The sequence below is a fragment of the Pyxicephalus adspersus genome, chromosome 1, assembly GCF_032062135.1.
Source record: "Pyxicephalus adspersus chromosome 1, UCB_Pads_2.0, whole genome shotgun sequence".
NCBI classification, from domain to species: Eukaryota; Metazoa; Chordata; class Amphibia; order Anura; family Pyxicephalidae; genus Pyxicephalus; species Pyxicephalus adspersus.
The window spans coordinates 37,736,804-37,759,785 of record NC_092858.1 but is presented as its reverse complement, the minus strand read 5'-3'; the positions used below and the strand labels follow the sequence as shown (position 1 = coordinate 37,759,785).

At 36.5% G+C, this 22,982-nt stretch overlaps 1 protein-coding gene across 1 annotated transcript in view; it reads right to left on the bottom strand.

Annotated features, from left to right (window-relative positions):
• Positions 1-19,363, bottom strand: part of FIGNL2 (fidgetin like 2) — a 55,429-nt gene extending 36,066 nt beyond the window's left edge. Inside the window, exon 1 of the mRNA XM_072406929.1 lies at positions 19,229-19,363. The gene's annotated coding sequence lies outside the window, so the exon portion shown is untranslated. The remainder of the gene's footprint in view (positions 1-19,228) is intronic.
• Between the last annotated feature and the right edge of the window lie 3,619 nt (positions 19,364-22,982).

Here is a 22,982-nt window from a genome sequence, read left to right as displayed (position 1 = left end):
ATTTCAGAAATGTTTCATATACATTTCTTCATTAAACTAGCTGTGCAAACAAATATGGAGATGACAAAACAGTACTTTTTGTGGTAAATGGCAATTGCCAGTTATAAGCTGTGTAAAATTCCACCTTCCAATGACTCTGATCACACTGACACTGATCTGTTTTTCACTTTTGTTACTTGGTGACCAGACAAACACAAATCTCAAATTTAGCAAGGTAATTTAGCTAATGTGACGTAGCAAGATTAGCTTTTTCTGTACAAATATTTCTATAGATCTATAACTTAAATACATCTTTAAACCTCTAACTCCATCTTGCAGCAATGAATTCCTGCACTTTTGCCTCAGCTGCCATTGACTTTATGTTGACATTAACCAATGACTCAATTCGTGAAGATGATTGCCCCATTAGGTAGACTAAGACATTAATACAAGCATACGAGCCTACAGATTCAAGCAGATCTATTTGTCCTTGCCTGTTACAAGAAGCCATGTTTTTGACATCTGACACAAGTGCCAACAGATGGACAACAGAAAACTTTTCAACATGATTAGATGAGTACACCAGAATAGTGCAGGAGGCAGATTCACTACTCATTATCGCTAATTAGACAAGTGCCGGTAGGCCTTCACTTGCAAAAAGGCTGATACCAAAGTTGCTGACATGCAGGGCACTTCAGAAAAATTACAGTTTGAAGACAAAAAAGACTTTTATCTTTGTACAGTTTGGTTTACATCTAAGGCAGCTCAGACTATTAGGGCCCATCCAGACAAGTGTCTCCTCTTACAAGGATCTAAATGTAATCTGGCACAATTTGGCTGAAAGGAGAATCATTGGGAAAAAATATTGTCTACATCATTGCCTTGGCTTGATTGAAGTCTAATACCTTTTAATGTTATCACGTGATGGATTTTTTCTAAGAAATGTCTCAAAATGTGTTTCTCTAAAAAGTTGCTTCTACCCTCATATTGAAGTTGTCTTTTCTAGGATACCCGAGTAACAGCCACACCATTCAGCAAATGTGTACCCTTACAGACTTGGGTTTAACTCTGGGACACAACTAAACATAAAGAAAACATAAACATAAAGAAAACAATGCATAAAGCTTAGATACTTCAACCTGATGATCCTAAAGAAGGACCCATTGGGGAAGACTAAAGTCAAGGAAATAAAAAACATATACCAAGGCAAATGTCACTTTCACTACGCAGATGTTCATGAACCTACAAGAACCATGTGATAAAGGACAAAGGAGAGCAGATTTTCCTGTTTCTGAGACACCTACACCTACTCTTTTCTCGTCCTGGTGTCTCTGGGACAGGAAACAGTACAAAGTTCTAGTGGTAGGTTGGCTGCCATAGCTGTCCTACTTCTGAAAATGCTATTCCCCTGGTAGTTGTCCAGAAAGTCAGATCTCCTTATTTGCACCTCTATTTTAGGTCAGCTTCAAAAAGTTCTACAGCTATTGGATCAGAAATACAACCAAGCAACTAACATCTTCCAAGGAGATCAACAATGACAGCCTCTGTCTTCATTTTGTTCTGGATTCTGGATGATGGCAACAGGCTGCAAGGACTAATACAATCAGCAGCTCTCCATAATTTCCATATCATTAGAGACGATATGCCAGACAAGTGTGAAAAAATAGCCAAAGTGACTGGCACTGAAAAATGAGTAATTGCCCAGGAAATTGTAGTGCATAATACGCTGATAACATCGCTGGTTAGTAAATGAGTTCAGCACATTTGCTGCTCTGAATTACCGGTGTTGTGGCATGCTGCGAATGATGCGTGGCAGACGTACAATGAAATCTTTCCGCATGGAGAATAGGCACCAGCTTATCAGACATCCTAAAAATGACAGCTTTATCAAATCAAAGCTAAAGAGCCATTAATGTCATCAGCTTCTACCAATGGCATCTTCACTCAGCCTTACATCCCCGTAACAAAGTTATGTAAGTGCCAGAGGCCCTTTAGATTTTAATTGGAATACTGACACTTGCCAGTCATCAGAGTGCATTGGAGGTTACGGTCATCCCTACTTTATATCATGCTATTAAGGCCCCTCATTTGCCATTCCACATCTACTTCAATGAAGAATTTTTTTATTTCAAAGTATATACAAATATAAATTAATCAAAACACCAAATAGGATTGCAGATATCTCTAGACATTTACTTGCATTAAGATACATACATGCTAGTGACATGGCTATGGACCTTGCACAGAGCTGAGTAATATGATGGCGCTATATAAATACTGTGAAATATTAATAATATAATATGTTCAATTTTCACTGCCCAAGTTGTTAAGAACCAAAATCTAGCATTGATACCACTGTCCCTGACATTATTACCAGACCTGTCCTGCCAAATCCACAAACTACCAACAGCTAATGATCATTGCCGTGTACTATGATGCCTCCTGTTTGTCCTCCCGCCATCTCCATAGAAAAAAACAGTGCTTTCTGTACAGTGCTCATTCATCCTTCTGTCACTGGAAACAATCAATAATGATCATTTTCAGCAACAATGATCTAGTATCTGCATAAGAATAGCTTTACGAGATAATCCTTTGATGATCCTGGAAGCACTAACACTGCTCTCTTCTGTTTCAATACTTGGATCCTACTTTTAACCCTTTGGTTTCTTTGTCACCAACATGATTTTGAATCTTCCAGCTCTCTATATAATTTATACTTTCTGCATACATCAAGAGTACCATCCTCTATCACACTGCCATTACTCTCAGTGTATTTTACTACAAAAAAAGCGTATACGTCTGTTACATACCCCACAAAGCGAAACACGTCGGGTAACAAGGCGTTTCTTTTGACTATTTACGAAATATTTCAATATCAATCCCTAGTAAAGGTGTCTTATGTCTAGTCCAGCAATATCCCTCCCCTGACTATATAATGGGAAACAGATGAATATAAATACTTTCGGATGTATAATTTCACTTGCTTAAAAGCCTTATTAAATATATTTACTTACAAGTAGCCTTGAAACCCCTCTCCTTTCTTTCTTTTCAACGATATATTCACATAGCTTTAGATACCACCTATAATACATATCATGTTGTTATAATTTAACAAAAAATCTATGACCCTGATTTACTAAAATAGCAAAGTATTTTTTTTTAACCTAAATTTACACTTTGTGCAGTGAATTTTTATTTTTCCTAATGGATGAGGTTAAACAAAGTATAGATTCAATTTGCAAAGTATACCCAATCATGTGCAAGGAAATTCAAAACACTGGATAGTTGGTTTGCAGAAGATTGGATGTTTACAACCAGCACTATTCTCATTCATTTTTTTTTATTTGAAAGTACATACGCTCTACCCCTTTAGTACATCTACCCCACTACAGTCTGCTTTGCTCAATGTTTGGATTTTCTTTGTAACTTTGGGAATTATTTAAATGTTCACTTTCATGAATATTAGGGTTCACCACAGTTAGCAATAAAGCCACATATGAGTTTTGTGTTGATAGCAGGACTAAATCACCCACTGGCTTATATCTCATAGGGTCCATATAGGATTGGGATAGGCACAGCTCCCCAGTTTAAGTCCCTACTCCTCCCACACAGCTAAAATAAAAGTGTCACTCTCTCACAGCTGGATTCCTCACTTCTTTGTTGTACATTAGGGAGAATGTGTTGGGGGAGGGTGACACCATCATCTGTTTTTTTGTAATGTCCTGAACAGTTGGGCACTGGGAATTCTGGTGCCAGCGGAGTCACTAAAATATATAAAAGTCAGCAAATGATTTAGCATGGCAGCATGCACTGCAACTGAAATAGCAGATGTGGGTGAAATGGTCCTTTTCATTTATAGGGTTGCTTTGTCTCTAAAATAAGAAAATATTACCTATGTGTGGCTAAGGCTACATTGAGCAGGGCAAAACTGCTATACAATTTTTTGAATTTTCGTAATTTAGTAATTTGGTGCAAAAAAAATACAGCTTGTCTGCATATTAGTTCTGGGAAATAAGATAAAAGTGAAAATCTTTCTAATGAATCATTTAAACATCCTTATTTTATATTAAATTCTATTTCCAGGAGTTCTTCTTTAATCATTCCAAATAAGACATAAAGATACAAATGAAATGAATGAAAAGTCGCATGGCCTTCGCTATAATTGCTTGGCTATTACCATTCTCCAACTCCCTCCTGCCTGTTTTTGGGTTCAGATGTTTCACATAAAAATACTGTGAGATAAGCAAATGCTAAGTTTGTCCATATGGTGTGCCACTTGCATTGCCATTTAGCTGGAATGATGCAGAGAGAAAATAAAACAAAGGCCAGTGTTCTGCGCAGGAGGGAAGGACAAAGCATTGTGGCAGCATTGCCCTGAAGCTGCAGAAAATAAAAAAATAAAAAAGGGGGGGTGGACAGGGGCACTAAACAGGGGGGAGGGCAAATAGAGGAAAAGCTGTGAGCTGGGGGGATGTAAAAGGAAAAAAAAAACACAGCAAAAGTTGCTTTCCACATGGCTGCACCCTGTCTAAAGGTATTCTGCTCGCTTTTCTCACAGCCTGGCTGCCTGCTATTTGTCAGTTTTACTGTCACTGTAAGAAAATAAACAGCAATAAAACAGAGCAACCAAACATGTGTTAAAAACATAGAGCATCAAGACACATTTTACTTTTTGGAACTGCCAGACTCCAAGGAAAAGCAATACTGTTGTATGATGGCAACATTTCTAGTGATTGGCTCAGAGAGAGCTAAACAATCGTCCTTCTAGGTTGTATGAAGTTATCTGATATTACAGAGCAGTAAATATACTGGGCCAGGTTGGGTCAACTGAGCATTCCTAATAGTAGGCTCAATATATTATGATACATTATATTAGAGATTCAAGAATAACTTTCCAAGACAATAGTGATTCCAATTCCAAGACAATAGTGATACAGACATATATAACATCTGAAATAAAATATATAGTGAACAGAATAAAATAATAGGAATGTGTACACAGAATATGTTGGGGTCTGTATGAGCTTTTCATATTTTAGGGCTCACTGAACCTTTTGCACAAATATTAAAGCACACACAAGAAATCACTTATTTAAATATATGAGCATATCACAATTTTTGTTAATTAGCAGGACCATTTGGAACAAAGGGCAGCAAAAATACACAGAGCATATAAATTTTCTGGTATACTATTGAAAATCCACATATTACTTTTAGCCTACAAACCTCTTCTTTCCTCTCTTTTTTCACTTAATTTTACACTTTTATAAAGAGAGATTAGGAGATTATTACACAATGTTTACTCATGTTCTGATAGTCCACAATAAAATGCAGGCCTCTACAAATGTTAACACAACTCATAATGTAATACGGTCATATACGCAACAACTTATGAAAAAGTTGCATTTATGTAGGCAGTAGTAAAATCATGTTTTTTCAAATAACCAATGGCTGCTACATATTTTTGTTTTTTGTTCAGGGCTGGTTTGCACTGATATATGCACAGTTAAAGAACGGATGTGTTTTAATCAAGTGTCTGAAATGCAATGCAGACGCTTTTAATTGAAAGCAAAAAGTCTGTTTTACCCTATGTCAAAGATGTATTTCCCTTTGTGTGTTTTTAAAATGCTGGCAAACCTGAAACATGCCACCTTTTCCTTCCTGCGTAGGCTGGAGCTTCCTTAAAGACAAGAAATCTTACATAAACCAAATGCATTTTTAAACATATATAAAATTTATAGAAGATTTTGTCTTTCTCCTGGTTACTACTTTAACAACTGCCACATCCTTTGATTGATCCAATAAATATATAAAATTTAACTTTAGTTATTCCCGGTGTCCAGCAAGATCAGGACTGCTGTCATATGAGACTACACCAAAGAAAATTTGGGTCACAATGTCTGCACACTCAGGAGTGGAGGTGCAATCTTTAACTTTTTTAGAATGGCTGAGATGCAGCATAATGTATTGCATTGTAAATCTGGTAAAAATAGTGTTTGGGCTAAACTACATGGATGATTTGAACTTCATACTGCTGAGTGATCCATCATTTCACTGATGATGTTCTTATTTGAAGTACATTGATTTTACATTTACATATACTGTTTATATCGCTCAGTAACAAGAGATTAAAAATCCTTAATGTGTTTAAACTAATCTGGATGGGCCCCTAAAAAAACTTTAGTGAACCTGCACAGCTAAAACCATCTGGTCACATTAAAGGTAATTAGGAAAATGAGATTTCTAATAATGAAAAAGAAAAGTAACACTAAATAATCAATGACTATATAAAATATTTTACATGGTAGAATAGTTGAGCATATTCTGCAAACAATACTGGACTTGACATTTGCTGTAAAATTCAGCTATAAAAGAAAAAGAAATAAATGTTAGCACTGATTCCATTTTATATCAAGCTAGTCATCAGGCAATTTACCACCAGGACCAATAAAGCCATAAATGATCCGAGCAGCCTATAGAAGGTTTCCCGTAATGCCAGAGAGGATGAGATAGAAATGAAACAATCTTCTGATCAGGCCAGCTCTCATTAAGATGCTTGCTCATTCTAGTCTATCAGTCCATAACAAATTACTGCCATAAATTCTTCATGATCTTTGGATAAGGAGAATCATAACAGAAGAATAGCAGGCACTTGGAGCAGGACAGGTCTGTCCGGCCATTTACACAATGAGCACAACATTCTTCTATGTTACTACACAAATGTGAGGACAACCAGTAATATGTAGTTATGTAGAGAATGCTTTGTACCAGCATCAGGTAAGGTATCCATACACAAAGAGAATATATAATCACACACAAAGGGATTCCAGGTTACTGGCCCTTAAATCACCAAGGCTTTGCTAAGAGCCACAACAATGTCCAATGATCTGCAGCAAACAATTACAGATCAGTGTATTGCATTTTGGCCAGGCTTTATCATATAGACTTATAAAAACATACACATTACCAATGGGCTTGTTGGAAAAATGATGACAATATAATTGGAAATTCTACGAGCTATGAGTGAGGTAAATGTATATTTACAGACAAAGCAGAATTTGACATGTGCCTAAAGGTTGCACTGCTCACAAGGCAGCACAATGCATTTCTGGTAATGGAATCCAATTCTTTTTAGGAAGAATTTGTTTGCAGGGTTATAGTAGCCTTGTTCCCAAAAATTAGATAATTTCCATTGCCTATATTATTCAGTAAAAATGAAGGATAAGTAACTGATTTACCATACAGCAATGTTTTATTTGTTTTATTGATCTGCACATAATATTTAGTGGTATTAGTGCTAATCACATCACACTAATCAAAGATAGACTGGTACTGGAGGACGTATAGTAGGGATGATTTATACAACTAAAACATTGTCCTTAACATCCAATCACATTCCATGTCTTATTCATCTAGTAAGGGGTGAACCTGGCTTCCGAGTAGTTGCTATAGTCAATGTATTGACTTGCTGTTTATAAATCAGGGTGCATGTTGACAACTAAACTTTACAAAAAAGCCTGGAAAAACATTTCTTCCACATAACTGAGTGGATCTGGTAATCCAATTCATCTTCCTAATGAACAATAGCTCATCTGCATTATTGGAACTCTCTAGTAATTGCAACTGCTGACCCAGGCACACTGCCCCCAATAACAATGAGACCAATGGCAGCAGGCAAAGATTGTGTCCTTCTAGGAGAGCAGATAACTAGAAATAGCTTCTTTGTATTTGTTAGATGAAATCGTGATTTTAAGAATATATGGTGTAAAAAATAGAGGATATGCCATATTAACAAACAAAAAATGTGCAATAGGCACATATTCACTTAATCAACAAAAAATAAAAACACGTTGCTCCAGCACATTATGAAACCAAGAGTTCCCAATTCTATTGTCTATTCTGTTGCAAAGTAAGACGGGCAAATAGGAAATGTTAATAACGCTGAAGTTCCATGGCTTGTTAATGTTGTTTTTTGTTATTAAATATATTATATGTTGGTTTATTGTTTGTATTATAACTTGTATTGAAGTGATTTCCATGTTGTTTCGGATCACATCACTGTGATCTTGCTAAATGTCCATATACTACAGTACTGGCCTCCAGCACAAATTTAAACCAATTCCACTTGTCCTTGCTCTCTGTCTCTATCTTCTGATTTGGTCTATTTCTGCATAATTAAAGCCTAACTAAACTCAAATTTGACAAAGCCAATGCAATAATGTTGATTAGTGTAGCTTTAGTAGTGAATTGTACAAATGTCTAAAAATTGTCTACTTGTGTTTGGCTGCAGCTGCACACCTACCCACACAGAGGACATTCCATGTCTTTTAGTTTCTGGTGACAGATTGGGGTCCTACAAATGCTCACCACCTACTTTCTATGACTATAAGTCCTCATAGCTTCTCCAATAACACAGGGATGGTGGGAAATGTAGTCTAGCACCCATTGTTCTTCCCTCTTTGGGTGACACTTGTTCACAAATGATTTACTCTCCCACTGATCAGAAAAAGTAGCAATGCAACATGCAAGCACGTTTGACTCATGAAGCAGATATTCTAATTTGCTTCTTTAAATTGATTGTTAGTGGAATGTTCCCTACTCAGTTTCATACTATGTCTTGTTCGCTCTTTCCCTCTACTTACTACTCTTGGATTACCTTACAAACGTATTTTAGGATTCTTACTTCCAACCAACCTAGGATACTGACTTCTTTTGTCCCTATCATATAGATAACCTCTTCACTCATCATCTTTTTCCTTTTTTTCATTTATCAAATATCCTCAAAATCATTTCTTGTATTAGAAGTTAAACTTCAGGTTTATCTTGGAAGATTCCCACAGCAAACACTCTTATACTACATGAATGTTATTTGAAAATAAATTCGGTGCATTTTAAATTACAATACAAAAAAATCACACTATTGCAAAATGTTACCATTTTTGTAAATTTTTAATATACTTTTTTATAATGAATAGAAAGTGGCAAAGTGTTCCAGTGTAACAGCCATGTCTGTTTAGTTTTCTTCCATTTGACACTAAGCACAGAGTGAAGAGAACATGGAGACTTGCATTGAAGAAAGTTCTGATAAGCTCTCACCTCCCCCCATTCCTGTCAATGCTCACAGGCCGCTCCTGAGTAGAAACAGAACCAGCAGCTTTGCATCCAGTCTGACAAGTCCACTTTTAACCCCTCCTTTGAGATGGACATCAATGCAGCAAACGTGAAAGGGAAAAAGTGTGATAGGCAACAGACCAGGCCCTAATTACACCAGTTTTTAGAATTAAACTTTTTTCCTTTGTTTATTTTAACATGAAAAGGGCTTTCATCACTATAATTATAACATATTAAACTGCTGCACACTCACAACATGAGAGCAATTTGATGACAGCCTTTTTTGTGTCAGGTCTCATAATAGAAGCTGTCAACTAGAAGAGACTGTTGTGTTATTAAAGCCAAATAATGCACAAAGCAAACGGTCATCACCTGAGACTTACCGTACTAACATGGCTTTGGGGATTGGGGGATCATTCTGTTGTGTTATTGCACACGCAATATTATTAATCCTAATGTGACTGTGTTACTAATATTAAAATGTGTAACAAGGGTATGCCCATGCCAGTGAATGTCTCTCTGATGATCCCCAGCATCTGGCATCATTCTAGGTGTGTTGGATGCCTGGATTTCCTTGTTGAGTTTTGTGTATTTTTCTGTGTTGTTGTGCCGATGTTGGAGGCAATCAAGCAAAGCATTGAGGTGGTGGTGGGGGGGTAACAGCATCCAACTCCCCATGAAGTGTTGAATGTAGAAAATCTTTGAGCATGTTTTTCTCTCTCCAGCACAGTTTGGGTGTGGGAAGCAAAATCACGTGTTTAAATTATTTTATATCTACCATAGGCCTTTAGAAATAGGAATAAACATAGGCTTCTGAGAGTCTTATAATACATTATTTTCTGAAATAGATTCTCACTGTCCAGCTGATGTGCACCTAAATGTTATGATCAATGTATGGACCCTATTTTGGCTTGCAATTGATCCACAGGGCCCCACACTTTTCTTCATGACCTCCTTTGATAATTTTTAAGTGATAGTAGGGACAGATCCATTTGCAACTCTTAAGCAGACACTGAACAAATCCAATAAATGTTTGGCCTCAGAAGTCATTTCATCATTAAAAAAAGAGCCAGGTTTACAGCGTATACTTCAACTACTCAAGATACTTTATTTTGACAAGTTATGTGTACACATGTATAATAACATTTTTGTAACTTTCAGCCAGATCATATACTGTTTATTAATATAACATTAAAACTTTAGTCATCCAGTTGGAATAGAACTTTCCAAACTTTCCAATATAACTGGTCAGCAGAGGTATCTATTAGTAATTTGGACAATGGCTGCATGCTGTGAACAATTACAATTTCACACGATCTGTACTTGCCACCATGTCTGATAGTAATGCCCGATATTGATCTATATTGATCCCAGTTATGTCATTCCTGGACACCATAGGTTGAAAACGGATCAGTTTACTATTCATAACATGGGGTAGGTGATTGTGTCTGTCTGCCAGCAATCATATTAACTTGTACAAACTTTTCAGTTTTACAAAAGAAATGTGTAATGTTTATGTAAGGCAAAGCCCCATAGCTGCAAACACAGGCCCTGAACTGCCACAAATGATGGGATGGAGCGGAGCAATAGTTAGCAGAACAATTGATGGAAAGCTTCACACTGTGTATGGGATTTAAGACACAGCGGTTACAAAAATCCCTCTGATGCCTATGTCAAGCACAAGCATGTCACTGGAAGCTGAACTCCGTGTCACATGCTGACACTGAAGGGTACCATGGCCCAGAAACACAAAGTTGTAATACAAAACTGGGAAACAACGCAAACTGTATCCCCCCCTTCACCACCTTGTCAGAGGGGGAGGTAAAACACAGGGTTTATACCCGCTGATGTGGAAACACAGGAGAAAATGAGGCCAGACTGGGGCTTTCAGATGCTGTCTCAGGTTATTTTTAACGCTGGGGTGATTGCGTGCATTCACAATAATGACCCACAAAACAAAAGAGCCTCATTAACTGTCATTACTCAAATAACTCAGATGTGGAAATGGTCACATCTAGACATTAAATAGAACTTTCACTAGTACCAAATGAAACACATGGCTTGCCCATTATAAGCCTTTTTCATTTGTTTAGGTCAAGAACTAAACTCAAGTAAAATGTTATACAAAAAGATGAATAAATGTATATATATATATATATATATATTTATATATGGGTAGTTTTCAGGTCTACAGAAAAAAATTATGCAATCTTAGATGGTAAATTTAATTTAAAAATTCTGAAAACAATACTGAGCTTTTAAACTTGTTATCTGCAGCTCTATCTAGAAGAACACAAATTATCACTTTATTACCTGTGACATTCTTGCTAAACTTCAAAAACACTTTTAAATGTAACAAAAAGTTTTACATATTCTATAGAAATAAACTGAATCTGACATGTACGGGTGTATGCACTGGTAATTTATAAAAACAAGGTAAAGGGTACAATTCATTAAGCTAGGGCTGTCCCTAAAATTCAAAAGCTACTCACCACAACCCAATAAAGAATATATATAAAAAATATATAATGTATTTCAGCCTGCCTATATGTCAGCATAACAAATGGTAGAATTTTTTTCTGAAAAGTGAGAAAGTGTCTTAAAAGAAAAAAGAAAAAAACATTTGAACTGTTTGATTATCCAAAAAATGATTCAGGTATAGACTGCCTAATATTTATGGCAAAACAGAGATTTGTTATCAGTTGCAGTTATACAGGAAAATCTACCAATACATTCACAAAATAATGCTCTAATCACACTAAAGGTGGTTGCAGGCATTATTAATATTGGTATGTAGGTGTTTTTTTAGAATGCAGCACACAAAGAACCTAGAGAGGGGAGGGGGCATTTATTTAGCCCTCTACATTCCCACTGCTGAACAACTGGAAGAGATTTAGAGATAAAAGGCAATGTGAAACAGGAAGACAAGAATGACGCATACCATGAAGTGCAGGGAAGTTTGCAATACAAAATCCAGGAACAGGGACTAAAATTCAGGACTGAACAAATACAGAAAATTAGACAGCTGGCAGCCTGAGTATCTGGTATCAATCACTCTTCTTCAATGTGATAATATAAAAGTTATAATACATTGTTTTATGCATTTCATATAGACAGTACATAGAGAATAAATATAACTAATCTCAAACACGCTTTCAATAAATTTATTAAATTTAGCGGGTAATCTAATCTGTGATTTCACTACTGAGTAGCATCATGTGATTTTGTAAAATATATTAAAAAAAAGAATATTTACAGGAATACAAGTGCCTTTTAACCTATAGTGTTAGGATAAGGGTAAAGTTTTCAGTTTATCTGTTTTCATTCATCTTCACCTGAATTAGGCAGAGCCCACCTAAAGGCATATACCTAGAGAAATGAGTAGGCTGACTTTTCTGTCCTCTCCTAGAGGAAGTTTTTTCCTTGCTGTCATACTGATCCACTTCAAAACTTCTCTTGTCACCAACAAGCAATATGTACTCAGGACATGCTGCATGCTTGTTCTGGGTCTCAAACAATATTATAGCCAAGCTTCTAGTAATTTTTTACTAGGTCCTAGTAAATTGATAACTAAGCAGAGAAGAAGTAGGTCGGTGTGATCGCTGGTCACAAGCGATGTACTTTACCAGTTTGGGTATTTTGGAAAACATATCTGTCATACCTGTCTGTCTGATCAGTAAAATTCAGGCTAGAAAATATACCTAATATTCGCACCAGCATGTGAAAGATTTAAAAACTTTACCACAATCTACTTGGGGCAAAGTAAAAAAGTCTTTAAAACCCAATTCCCCCCAGCCAACTTAAACTTCAAGAACCAAAAATATATGATCTAACATGATCACTGCTGATGTGTTTTGTCAGATCCCTGACTTAATTAAAGCTATGATTAAGCCAGAATAGTCCAAAATATGTTAGTGGTGATCATGGCTTTTAATCTGTATGCTCAGCAAATTATTGTTAGTATGGTATCACATTGGTAAAGGGGAATCAGCCCTGTACTATCTGTTGGGTGCTATTTGTATTGAGTGGTAAGCTGGCTTTACCTATCTGTCCAAGTCAGATGATGTAGGAGGGAAATACGACTGACTTTGTCTTTCTTACATAACAGATTCCAGGCCTGACAATTGGCTACTAGACTCAAATGATAGAACAGAGAAAGTCTCATCTTTAGAAAAACTAAATATTTCTCAGATGGAGCATAACAGCCCCTCAGGCCCAACAACCAAATCACAGCATCAGCTGGAACCGTGGAGTTCACTACCATGAAAAGCACCAATGACAATGTACAAAATTGGTTAATAAAATTGCCTGCCAAAATCATTAAGGTTTAACAGTTCTGATTATTTATGAAACAAAAACTATAAGAACCCCCCAGCCATCTTCCATTAAAATCAACTGTACCATCCCACCACCATCACAAAATAAAAATCAGCCGACCTGTCTAATTTATGTTTTTATGTGTTTTGTTCAATATCAGACCATTAAATAACCTGATCAGAAATAACCACATCCAACAACCAACAATCTACAAGAGTTGTGGTTCACATTTCTATTCAAACGATTCAAATAATACTATATTTCAATATCAGCAGACTGTTAGCAGGCCCTGATGGGAAGAGTTCACTGTGTAGACTATGATAATTCCATAAAAAAGAGTAAAATAAACTATAATAAATATATATATAAACAGTTTGTATTTTTGTGTTTTCAATGTGACTTAAAATTATTTGACAAAGAAGAAATAAATAGGACACAACTTGGTGCTAACCCACATTACCCATTTACAATTGTAAATTGCAAACTTAATGGATGTAGAGAACACACTTATTGTGAAACTAAATAAAAATGTTATTATATTGGCGATTTCAGGTTCAACTAATTGCCTCTGCTCTTACATAACATATTCTATCCAATAAAAGTCAGGCTAAAAGTCTCTCTATTCTTTACATTTCATACCATTCATGAAATGTAGATCTCAGCAAACACCAAATAAAAATAGTGTCAATTCTTAATTCTGGTTTGGAAATTATTCACAATTCTGGGGAATAAATATTCTAACTTAAAATCTTCCACCATGCTTGAAAATATATATATAATTCCAGCATAAAATTATACCACTATAGTGCCTATAAGTAGAAAAGGTAATTTTACATGATTTTAACTTTTGATTTTCCTTTCATTTGTTGTTCATTACCTAAACATCACTGACAGTGCTGAAATACCTATAATGAAGACCAGCTACCTTCAGCCACAAGCAGCCTGCTTTTTCCTGGTTACGTTCTGGTTACATCCAGTTATAATCATGGTTTAGGGTAGAATTCCACATATGTATTCCCAAGTTAAGGAAGCAGGCAGACTATTTTGAATAATAAATTCTACTACTAATTGTTTTCTAGGCAGAGCCCTCAGAATTATTAGAAATCCTGATATTGAGAGTTTGTGGTGTCATAAAATAACAAATAAAAAAACAATATTAAAATAAAAATGAGCAAAGTAGTATTCTCTAAAAAAGCGTTCTCCTTCCAAACTCACAGATAAATCTGCATTACACAGCATAACATTCCTGCGCTGCACTTGTTACTGAACACCCTTACAGATGTATGTATTTAACGTTCTTTTCAGACAGTGCACATGCCTGATGACAGCTGTGTATGAATGAACCATAACACAGAGGAAGAGATAGCCAGAAGCAGAGAGATGCTGGGGATAAGGTGAAGACGGAACTGCCTGGCAATAATAAATGCAATGAGAAGATCAAGGATCTCTCCTACCCAGTATAAATTGCGCTAATCTGACTTCCTCGGGGCCACACATCAGCAGAAATTGGCTGCTGCAATTTTAAACTGACCTGGCCATACATGCTTATATCCATATCTGCAGAGGCTGCACAATAACAATACAATTACAGATGACTACCTCATATGATGGTGTCTACTGTCCTTGTTCTACAAAATTCAGTCTTTCCTAATCTGATATTAATTGACCACAGGAGTCAATTTCAAACTATACATCAGAAAATTGATAGCAAATGCAATCTAAAGGCTTAATCTGTCCGAGCATACATGGGTACTTTAGGTCTATCTTGGTCTTTCTGACTTTCTGTAGTCCAGCTGGTCTCTTTAAATATCCTACAAATGTGTCACTGGGGCAAAAATACAACTGGCAACATTCACACAAGGCCAACAAGTAGAGTAACCTCGTAGAATAATGGCCAGAATTGTAAACTTGTCACTGGTGCAGACTTAAGGCCTAATAGTTGTGACCTCAATCAGTCTATTTATTGGGAGCAAGGGGCATCCTCAGAAATTATTTAGTGTGCTGGAACCATATTTATTATATTATGGGCAATCCAATCTTAAAGAGGGGAAAAATCAGCATTATTAGTTGTTTATTGGTAATTACCAAGGTAAGATGATTTTTTCAGTCCTCTGATGTATGCTAATAATGTATGTATTTAAATAGTAATATTTTAAATGGATATATCACTAATTATTACACAACAAATTAGAATTTTCAAAAATTTATTTTCTGAATAGATAAATCAATTGCCATTACATTTCACCACAGCCAACACTAATATATGGTACCAAGAGCCCTCCATGTCCCATTGTCTAAAGGGACATCTGAACAGGATCCTGCTTCAAAGCACTAATGTAACTTGATCTAAAGGGATAAACATCTATGGAAACCACACATTATTTCATATATTAGTTACATTGCTTTTTATCTAAAGCTGCATAAGGCTCAGCTTCAGCCAAGGAATAGTGTGTCAGTTTTTATTGTCGCTTCTAACTTCATTAGAAAGGTTCTCTTTCACTTTTTAGACCTTTAACACCAGAGGACTATTTGTGGAAAGAACCAGGGAGGGAAGGTAGATACAGGAAAAAGCTCATTCCAATAAAATATGTTTTAGTATTGTCTCCATTGGAAGATTTCCATCATTTCTTGTACTGGTGACACACAAAGCAATAAGAACAACTGCAAAGTTTCACACCCTTCTCTCTCTATCCAAAATTATAGAATATCAAGAACAGACCTCCAATTGTCCGTTTGTTGCTGCAATATGACCCTAAAAAATACAATTTACTACACAACCCATGCACCATGAAAGCTGCATTTAATATTTAAAGAGTTGACAGTTACAATTATTGGTGTTTTGTTTGTTTTAAATTATATATATATTTTTTTCTCTTTCCTTTTTTTAATATAATATAAATAATATAAAAACAATTATGGCATGATCCCTGGCCAGCATTATAACTAAAGCGACATGGTGGTGCAAAGTATACATAAAATAGATGGAAGAACAGCAAGCTTGTAATGGAAATGGAAATGATCACCCTGAGCCTTTCCCACATCAAATAATCCAGCAGGAGGTGTGGAATCTGTGTAATCTCAGTGACACACTGCTTCAGAATTCCAGCAGGACCCATCTAACTGGGGTTGATATAAATAGATGTTACCACGTGTGCAATATTTGGAGACTTAATATGAAACACAAGGGTTGTGGTTTACTAAAGTTGAGTTTATCCTGCCAGCATGTGTAATGGGCCAATGATAGTCACACATCTCTGGGCACACACATGGACATTACATGGATAAACACAGCTCTGGTAATTAAATCTTATACAAATAGCTGAACACACATTCGTTCTGTATATTTAACGGCATCAGGCACAATAAATGTATTATTTTATTAGAGCATGTTTAAAACAAATATGTTAAATAATAAATTTACAATCAAACTTCTATACGCTAAACAATACAATAAATATATTTTTTAAATAATCTAATCAATGTTAGTATAAAAGTAAACACACAAAACAAAATATCTTCACATTTTTTAAAGCCATTTGAGTATCCACTGCCTACTTCACACTCTTTTTTAGTGGAGCGAAGCTAATCGCCCCTCCATCTGCCTGTGTGTTTGCTACCATTCACCACCATTCACATATGAATGATAACACTTTCCTAATTCCCTGCTTGCCTGCTACTTTAGAACAAGTTATAAGCACAACACTGTGTTTGGTGTGTGGTCTGTGGTTGGGTAGGTATTGTCATTTAATAAATATGCACATTGTGTTCACTTTTAGTAAATTGTAGTCGCTGTATCACCAAATCTGATAGCTAAACCAGCCAAGTTACAACTTTAGTAAATCAGGCTCTCCCAGGGGAATCAAAGACATTCCAACCACATTCATAAGCACAGTGCTCTGCAAATTTGTTTGCAATCAACAATTAAATCTGTTTATAAAACACAGTTATAATTCCTGCTTCTCATAAACAGAAATCATTATAGTGAAAACGAGTTTGTAAAGCCAGCCTGCATAGTTTAGTTTAATGCAAAGTTTCCTAAAGTGTATGCATTCCCAAAATTTTGTAGAGTTATAATCCATTAAAACCCATGTAAGATTTATCTAGGGGTCTTTTTGGGACATCTACTTAAAATTCTTCCCCTGCTGGTTACATTTTACCAAAAAGGAATGGAAATTAACTATCCAAAAGCAACAAAGTCCTAAATGTTTTTTTCATCATCAGAGAAAGACTATTACCTTAAATTTGAATTTCCATCTGTATTTTTCTCACTTTCTGTCTTGTGAAACAGTTGTCAACTGGACAGGAAGTGGGGAGGGCAAATCTATGAAATTGTCCCTGATAGCAGTAAACATATATATTTATATATATAGTTAATATATATTATTTTTTATTGGACATACATGTGCAGAGTTAATTTATACATTTGTTATTATTGTGCTTTCCTATAGGCATGTTGTATAAAATGTTTGGGATCTACCTATGTGTAGATTAATGACTAAGTACCAGAAGGGGTAACACTCTCCAAATAATCTATGCTGATATTAATCTAAATGATACAAATTATGAAAATATACACAGGAGAGAATGGAAGGCATTCTGTACACAGTGCTGGGAATCTACAGAAGTATGCACTCACACAGATTTGTTTGTTTTAGCACCAAACACATTAGAAGACTGTAAACAAACAGAATAGAAAGTTCCTCCAGTGACTGCATGCATGATGTCCATGCCCTTCTCCTGCACTATGGGATCATGCTTTGTTTTCACTGATGACAATCAGTTTATATTGGGCTCAGCCCCATGGGGAAGGGATGAAAACTGGAGCTTTATTCATGTATCATAAAGATTTTAGGGCTATCTCATCCTGGTATCCTGTTCTTTCCAACTTTACATATCCCTGCTTGTCACTGAAAACTAAAAAGAAAATGACTCTATGTAAAGCTTCCATGTTACCCAGCAATCAGACATGCAACCATCTCCTATCTTGTACAGTATTTATGTTATGATTATATAAATGAAATGTCTGCAGTAGCAACATCCAATGCAAAATTATTGTTAGAAAATGAAATAAACAAATATACATCTGTTTTAAATAAGCTAAGAAAAACTATCTCAATGGAAACAGAAAATAAACAGTGATACTACAAAGGGAATATTGAGTTTTCAGAGCAGCTTGTTCCAGATTGCCACTTTCATAAAGCAGCCCCCTGGATTGAAATAAATGATACAATGTTGCAGATGATCTCTACATTGTTACAATCATTTCCTGCTCATCAGAATTCCATCTCACTGGATCCATTATAATCCTATACACAGCTCCATTCAAAGTACAGAAACCCCTACTAGATCCCAGCAGTAAGTACCATAACCTGTATGCCAATGTACAGTACAGAGAGCAATATGATGCCACTCCTCTATAGTACTGCCAAGCCCTCATTCAGAAAAATCATACATACATATACACAGTCCAGCCTACTTTATAATTGCAGCAAAGTCCTACAATTCCATTGGACCAATTATGCAAAGAGGAGGTTCACATAATAAGAAAACAATAATCATGAATACACACATGTGGAATTCATCATGCCAAACTTCTGAAAGTCCCAAATAGTAATAATAAAAATATTGTTATCAATAAAAGTCCCATCCTAGAATAAAGTTAGCCCTGCCTTGGTCATTCAGTGGTAGCCAGCCCTGCTATGACCCCTGTGCATGGATTGCTCTCCTGCAACAAAAGCTCAGCTCATGCTGATGTAGGACAGCTGCTGCTAAGGTTTAACCTGGAAAAAAGAAAGATTTCCCCTTCCAGCCATTCCCTTACCTCTTAGATCTGAGTGCATGCTCCTACAAATGTGCTCTTTAGTAATCCAGATCAGGCATAAGAAAGAAGACCAAAGCGAAGCCTTGTGTGAGACTCACCAAGCATTCTTGCTGTGACAATGTGTGTGAGTGTGACAGCAGGCTGCCTGGACTGCAATCACTGGGGCATCCCCCTGCTCCCCTCCCCCTACCACATCCCTCAGCTTTTCACTCCTTCCAAAACTGTATTAGCCAGCAGCAGGAAAAAAAAGTGACCAATCATGCATTCAGGACTGTGCTCTCCCTACAGTATGGTCTGTATCTGTGTCCTTCCTGATGTCCTGCACAATGTATGTGCAAGCTGATGGCTGGGAAGGAGAGCTGAGAAAGTGCAATGAAGACAGAAGAGCCTGGGATAGTTTACACTGCTCAGGGATTTATTATTTTAACAGAATGATGTCACAGAAGCACAAAAATCAATATAGAGTTAGCACTGTGAAGTCATTTTCCTGCTGATACTTCTAGAAAAAAAAGACAAGATAACATGTAAATAATATTGAAATCATTTATTAAATATTACAGAAGCACAGAAAGTTTTTTTGCAAGATTTTTGCAATCTTTCATTTTTTTTTATTAGTGGATTTTATAGAACAGAAATAGGAGTTTGCTTTACTTCTTAAACATGAATGAATGTGTTATGTATAATGAATGTATTCTTGGAAGAATGAATGTATGCTGGACTAGCAGTGAGTGTTGCATAGTTTGGGGGGGATGATGAGTTAGGGGATCTTTGCTGGATGCAGCTCCTACTGATTGCTCTTATTGGACTCACTGCACAAAAAAACTGACTTCTTTCCTGTCTTTTAATGGTCTGCAGAAATATAACACACTGACTGCAATTTCAGGCTAAGTCTAAATATTTTAATAGCATTTTTACTAATTATTATAGCCCTCATTTGTAAGATCATTAATATTTCTATTATTATTGGCTGTGGAGGGCAGAGATGGCTGCACACTAAACCTAAAATGACTCTCAGAATCGATGTCTTTCCTGCAAAATAAAGGGTTAATACCCACACCACCAGTACCCATATTCTTTGCCTGGATCATCTTCATCATAAAATTCTGATATCAAAAAAGTGAGAATGACTTCAAAGCTCTTAGATTGTAAGCTCTTCTGGGCAGGGTTCTCTCCTCCTCCTGTGTCACTGTCTGTATCTGTCTGTCATTTGCAACCTCTATTCAATGTACAGCGCTGCGTAATATGATGGTGCTATATAAATCCTGTATAATAATATTAATAATAAAGGGTTCCTTTTTACAACATTGTAATGTACATCCTCATGGCCAGCATTCATATGCATGTGTTTTTGTATTTGCTAATCAAATGGCCAATAGCCCCCTCATCCATGCATCAAAAATCCAACATGACCCATTTTTTTAAATATAATGCAACACATCACAGGTATAAGCATTGGGTCATGTATATTTTTGTAGTCCTGTTAGGAATTATTGTGCTCACTACCAAATCACATGAACCACAATGTGATCTGCGTGCATTATACAGATTTAAATGCACAGCTATAATCTATAAAGCAAATACAGAAGTGGGAATAGGGCCTAAAGGTATACTCCACTTAAATATGTTGTATACACAACTTTAGTGTACAGTGTTATTGTAGTATACACAATTTAGTGTACAGGGAACAGTACAATTGTTTAATTGCAGTGCAGGAACTTATGTGTACACGTATGAGCGTTACCTCATTCCAGAAAGAAGTGAATGCAGATATTGCAATGGAGGAGATTGACATAAATTATTATACTGTGCAAATATTCTATGCACACTTGGATACTGCAAAAACCTCCATGAAGGGTAGGGGAGCAAATTTTACCATTTTTTAGCAGGGGTAAAGCTATGTACACACGGCAGATTTTTATCGCCCGATAATCGGCATCGGCCAAATATCGGGCGAAAATCTGCCGTGTGTACAGTCGGTGTCGTCCATCGTCCGAAAGACCGTCCTCCCGGATCCACGGACGATGGACGACAACCGATCCTAATCAAAGGGAAGGGGGAGAGCGCGCAGCAGGGTGCCGCTCCGTCGCTCCCCCCCCTCCCCTCTCCATAGAGCAGTACAGTGCTGTATGTACAGCACCGTTCATGCATCGTGTAGTCCTTTGTCGTTGGAAAGGATCGTGAAAGATCCTTTCCAACGACAAAAATTGCAAGTGTGTACGCAGCTTAACTTTTGAATGCCTCTAGTTGTTGTGTAGTTGTAACTACTAAAGAATTCTATATCTAATATCTATATTTGGCCTGTGACTATTGTGTATTGTATGTTTATTCAGCCACTGCTCCTGACCTATAAATACACAACAAAGTAGGAGGAGGAGTTTGCAGAGCACAATATCATGAGCCAAGAGCAGCAACGTAATTTAGTTCCACTGGATTTCTCCCATTTGTAGAATATCATGAACCAACTATAAAAGTTAATGAAAGAAAATATAAATTAATAATAATAATAATAATAAAAACAGTATTTATATAGCGCCAACATATTACACAAATGACAGACGGATACAGACAGTGATACAGGAGGAGGGCACAGAACCCTGCCCAGAAGAGCTTACAATCTAAGAGAATGTACTGCCACGTTACAAAAGTCACATTTATAAAGCACAGTGGTGTGCTCTACAAATGGGTCCTCAGCTTTGCTTGCTGAATAAACTTATACTATGGGAATAAAGGATGGAACAGGAGAGCTTGCTCACATTGACAGCTTTATTTTCCTGCAGTGAAGTATTTATATACTCTTAGCAAGCACTAAATTCACTCTAAAAGAAGCCCTCCCCAGCCTTTGTAGCTGCATTGTAGAGGCCTCCTTCCCCTACCCAGTGCATTTTACATAACGCACATTCCTTGCCATGTGCATTGCAATATATTGCATTCAGCAGCCCATTCATATAAACTGGCTAGCCTATGCAGCACATTGCACATAAATGTAATTCATATAGCATTTTTCAAAGCTCACCACATGGTAAGGCAGATATATCAGAATACCTACCCTGGGTAAATGTTATGGTAATAATATGAATTTAAAGTTCCCTTCCTGCCCACTGCTTAGATACATGTCACACGAGACAAATGATCTTCGCAGGCTAAATCTATTGTATGTACAGTGATGTCTTTTAGTGATCTGCAGCTGTGAACTGAGCAGGGATAACACTGTAACTTCCTATGGAGGAGGACACAACTGGGTGACTCCCAATTACCCCCCCCCCCCCCCTTGTTTCTTCTGCTCTCATTGGAAAAAATCTGAAAGACTGAAAATGACATATGAATGGGTACTCTGGTCTCCTCCCATATTCCAAAAACATGCAGCTAGATTTATTGGCTTCCTCACAAAATTGACCTTAGAGTTTATTAAAGACATATGAGTGGGGTAGGGACATTAGATTGTGAGCTCCTTTGAGGGACAGCTAGTGACATGACTATGGACTTTGTAAAGTGCTGCGTAATATAAATAAATAAATACTGTGTAATAATAATAATAATTGTTTTCAGGGACAGAGATCTAACATATGTAAGCAGCTTAATCATCAGAAATGTGAAATTCAAGATCTGAAATACACAATAATTCCATCAAGTAATTTTAATAAATAGTGGATTGAATGGCCTAACTAAGCCCTGATTTAAATCCCATTGACATGTTGTGGAGGGAAATAAAATCAGCATCCCGGGAGGCCCTTTGCTGGTCCCTTTTGCCCATGCC